This window comes from Phascolarctos cinereus, unplaced genomic scaffold (genome assembly GCF_003287225.1).
Source record: "Phascolarctos cinereus isolate Bilbo 61053 unplaced genomic scaffold, phaCin_HiC Scaffold_9;HRSCAF=440, whole genome shotgun sequence".
Taxonomy (NCBI): Eukaryota; Metazoa; Chordata; class Mammalia; order Diprotodontia; family Phascolarctidae; genus Phascolarctos; species Phascolarctos cinereus.
The window spans coordinates 100838631-100844119 of NW_027556402.1; positions in this window are offsets into that span (position 1 = coordinate 100838631).

Consider the following 5489-nt stretch of genomic DNA (forward strand, 5'->3'; position numbering starts at 1 on the left):
CATTTTATTGTGTGTTCTCATTGACTTAATGGGCCATAAATGTGTAATTAGCTACAGTCTAGCCATTGCTCCAGGTGTTCAGCAGCAATCAATAACCAGAGAAGTGATGAACAGAATTAGTTTTCAGTGGAGATGGAAGGGCTGTAAAGGGAGGGAACAAATTTAGCAAATAGTGGGTGCTATATTGTACTTACTAATAAAATGATCAGTGAACACAAATGGATATTTTTTCTTGAAAAAATACATCCTAATAGTAGTCAGATGACTTTGTTATTAGTCTGCCTATATTACATTTTAGTAAATTTTGAGATAATGTGTGACCATTAAGTGACTGATAGGCACATATAGTAACCTGGCATGGATTTCAAAGATCATCCAAACGAAACCTCTCATTCACAGACAATGTAACTGAGGCCCAATTGTAAGAAGTAGTTTAGTAACTAAATAGCAGGGCTGCAATTTGAACCTAGATCCTCTGATGAAAAAATCCAACATATTGTGTAGTAATGATTAAAACTGAGAGAACTTTGGAAAGCAATTCTGAGAGATTCTGAAAGGTATTCTCCCCCCCTCCCCCCCGCCCCACAGGCTTTGGGGGAAGAGGGGAAGAATGGATATATATGTATAAAACATATATGTATAAAATAAACTATTGTTCTAATTGATTTGGCCTGAAACTTCACTAAATGAAAATACTGAGAGTGAGATAGATTTCTACATGATTAGGACTAATGTCAAGGTACCAGGCTTAGTATGTTTCGTGGATTGCACAGCCCAAGATTTCTCTTGTCTTACAGACTTACATGGGAATATGTATCAGATTATAGGGAGATAAAGATAGAGTAATGAGTCTCGTGCCCAATAATTATACATTAATGTCTACAATACCATCCTGAAATCAAAGGGAAAAAATCAGATTATTCATAGCTATGTAATTCACAGCCCAGCACCATACGTTCTTAACCAGGACAAAGACATCTTCAGGTTGAGAAGGCTGTTGATGTGAAGGTAGAGATGGCTGTGTGACTTCATTTTTTTCATGTCTAAAAAGAGAGAAACAGATGATCTTGTCTATAAGTCCAGAAATGTAAAGATGGCTTGCCCAAGGTCATGGAAGTACTAAAGGACAGAGTCAAATTCTAAGATTTCAAAGTTTGTTGTGGTTTTTTTCTACTATATCACTTTTAAGGTAGCTTTGAGCCATAGGGTCTTGTGCTATTCTAAAATAAAAGCAGTGCCTTTTCCCCACTATATTACCTTCTTCTGAATGACAAAAGCTTTACCTGAGTTTTGTATGATTAGCTATGTTTTTCATAGTGGAAAATTTGAATATTTCATGAATACATACATTTCTACTTCATGCAATAAGACGCTATGCTCAAACAGATGAGATGGCTCCTTTCCTTCTCCCAGCCTCAATCTGATTACTTCCCTGTCCTTTTCTTTCCTCCCAATACAAAATAATGATTTTCCTCTATTATCTTTTAGTATAAAGAGTTATTGGCTGTCATGTACAGCTATATGTAGAGTTAGATAGCTGGAATATTATCCCAGGCACCAACAGTATGAAGGGGAGGAGGTCAGTTCCCTCCCTTGGCAGTCCAGATATTTCAGACCATGTGACTTTATTTTTCAATAGCCCACGCCACAGAGGTTGGGGATAAAGTGGAGAAAATAAGTAAGCAGAGTTGCAAGCTGGTTATGGATAGAGGTGAAAGGGTAAGTCTTTCCATTTCCCACAATAATTGCCCCCAAGTCACACAGGTAGTAAGTGGCAAGTGGCTAGGGCAAGGTAGCATGGAGACCTTGTTTTACTTGGGCAGTTATCTGTTCAATCAAAACACTGTTCTTCCTCTACGAAGCAGAAAGTATCCAATCTTTGAGTTCTTCAGGAGCTGAAGTGCTTCTATTTCTCAAGCAACAACTCTGGTTGGAAAAAAAAACCCAACATCCCTTCTTCAGAGAATCTTGGGCCCTGACACTGGAATTCTCAGACCTCTTTTAGGACCACCATTCCTTGGAATTAATAAGGTCTGCAGAAGCATGACCTTCTTCTCAAACAAATTCCTCCCACAACACCAGTATTCTGCATTATCAACTGTTTCTGTCCTAGGGGAGAGAAATCTTTCTTATGCTTCTTCAGTTAAGAGAATATAAACAAAACAAAACACATGGAATTTGTTTAGAGCACATTTTTTTCTCCTCTTTTATGGGAATACCCAAGATTTCAGCAGCTCAAATGATCTGCTACTATTGAGAAGCAGTCAAAGAACTTACCCAGTTAAGGGCATGGTTACCTGCATTGTCAATAGACCTATTCACCTTTATTTTTTTTTTTTTGCCAAGAAGATTGTTTCCTACATATCCCCAAGGATTTCTTTTCTTTGTGAGTCATTTGCTAGAGAGGTAACCTAGGCCTGAACAAAATTTCCAGAGGCCTTTTGGTATCAATGAATAGAATGTCTAGATTTATCATGGTGATATATATGTATGTATGTATGTACATATACACATATGTAGTATATATGTGTGTGTACATATACATGTATGTAGTGTATGTGTGTATGTATATGTATATGTACATTTGGTAATAAATATATTTACAATATTTGTTATATTTAGAATTTAGAAATAAAGAACTCAATAAGAGTTGAAGTCTATGCAAAAGTGAAACCAATATGTCAAAATGTACTCTGCACATATATACATGCATAAATTCAGAAACAGATAAGAGCCCAGGAAGGAAACTTCAAAATAGAAAACCCCTGGGGAAAATGAAGTTGCCATATTTAAGCTAGTTGTAACAAAGAAGAGTGGTGGGGTTGGGGGTGGGGAAAATGTTATTTATAATTACAAGTCAGAGTTATACTGCAAGTTTTTTGCTTTTCTATTCATATAACCTCAGTTACCCAAGGACTTGACTGGTCCCTCTGTGGGAAAAACATCCTCTAGCTACTCCCAAAACTTGCATATGCTACAGTATTGAATTCAGTCTCCTGCAAAGCAGAAAAGAATTTTTTTTTAAATAAATGCTTGAAATCCTTAAGTAAATGCTCAAATATTTAGATAAAGCTGTGATTTCATTGATAGATTTCCTCCAAGGATACAGATCACAAAACAACTGTGCCTGCTCACCCTATGCAACTTTTACCTTGTCTTCCCATAAATTCCCCATAAGGGGTCCACTCAATATGTTAGAGATGTCCTTCAGTTTGTCCTGACATCGAGAAGATACCAGTGAAACATCTGATAGTTCATCAGTCATCCCTTGCCCTTGTCATATGAGCAGCCTTTATTATCATAACCATTTTTGATCATACATTTTCCTAAGGCTATCCTTTCTTATTCTTATCTGGAGTTGCTTAATTGTTATATGTTGTAGGTACCTCACACACACCACATACCTGTCATTTCCATATAATGCTATTTTCACACACATGTGGTCACATACATTAGATATATGCATATATACTTATATATATACACATATATATGTACACAGGTAGTATTACTGTCTGTGTGTATAGAGAGAGGGAAAGAGGAAGAGAAAAAGAGGGAGGAAGGAGAGAGAGAGAGAGACAGAGAAGAGGAACCTGAAAAACCAGTTTGTGCATGAATGATGATAATTGGTAGAAATGTCCTTTCTGTTCTATATTACCCATTTTCATTATTAATAACTTTTTTGAAATGTCAGTGATTCACATGTATGTATACCCTTTTGTTATTCTTTCTCCTTCTAGCTTTATAAAAAAAATATATCTTTTCTCTAAGAAGCCAGTGGTCTTACTGTAAACAGACAATTTAGAAATTAATCTCAACAATAAATATTTTCCTAATATACATTATATGTCACATATATACACATACTATATAGATATAGATATCACAACTTTAATTTGGTACATTATGTATTGCTCACCTTAGTCCCTACCTATTCTTTTCCTGAATAAATTATTCATGATGTAGAGGTGTACTGCTTTTCTGCAATCTGTGTTTTCACGTCTTGTGTTCCTTGATCCATGTCTTCCAAAACATTTTTCACAGTTCTCACCTAGTCCTACCTTTACACTGAAGTCACCAACCTGAATCAAAGCTGTGTTTTGATTTAATTTGGAGGGTCTTATTGAGTTGTTTTTGTAGACTCTCTTACCTCTTCATCTTCTGCTTGTGTTTAACCTGCAGTCATTTTTGTGGTGATCTTTATGCATATACTTATCATGAGCATTAGAGTATGGGATGATCAAATATCTCATAGATGATGTTTCTTCTTGCCTTTGGGCACACTCTGCTCTTTGGGAACAACTCTGTTCCTCTACGTGCTTCATCAAGGAACATATGTGAGCCATCCTTCCATTTAATTGCAACCTCCTTCTTTTTTCTGGTTTTATTCATGGAGAGAATGTCAAGGTTGATGCCATTCCAGTGGCATGTACGCATACCTTCAAAAAAATGCATATCAGCACTGTTGGTATACTATCATACGGTTTCTTAGACAATCATGGAATAGTTGTAGCATCTTTGGAGATGATTAAGTCTCTCCTCTACCTAAAGAAAATGGGGGGCGGGAAGGGGACATAAATTGGACCAATTTTCAGGTAGATGTAGCTATGTGACATTTAAAATAATTCTCTATCATTTTGCATCTTTTTAAGGATGTCAGGCTTAAAATCATAGATAGAGAAAAAATGAATTAGGTAAGAGGAAATTAAGTGTGGTCACACAAGTTCAATGTGCTTGAATGGATCCAAGGATGACGAGCTAAATTGTGTGTCCACTGTCTAAATAGTTTTAGGAGTTTTTTTATAGTTTGGTCATTTTGTGTTCAACTTTAAGAAGGCAGAAGATGACAATAATCACTAGCCTTAACAAATATGTAATGTTAAAAAAAATCAAATATGTAATGTTTCTTGACTGTAAGATCTCATCTCAGAATCTTAAGATTTCAAATATGGATTTGAAATTCAAGTGTGTTCAGACAAATGGATGCCACATAGGATGCCTTTCAATTTGGGGAACTGTTTGCCTTGCTACTGAAGCAAGACAATATGATTGGATGGAAACATAAGATAAATTTTATTATGAGAAAATATAATGATCCCAGAATAATTTCCTTCAAAATTATATCCTACCATTATATCTTACTTCACCTGTGGGTCTGCTTCCATATGGTAAATTATTTTTGTACACAATATTCCTCTCATATGTTACTTAAGGCTCTCTGAATAAAATTTAACCCTCCCAAGCACAACAGCTAAGTTTTGAATCCTTTGCAATATCCTTCAATAAACAAAACAAGATCTAACATTGAAAACTCTATGGTATATTTAATTTTTCATTTAAAATTAGTTTTCTCAAAAACAATACCTGAGAATGGGTATTCAGGCAAATCATGATTTATCTGAAATAAACTAAACACTCTTCTCTCTGATTTTGATATCTCCCAATAGCAATTCCTTCCCTAACTACTTTGTATTTAAATATCTTGAATC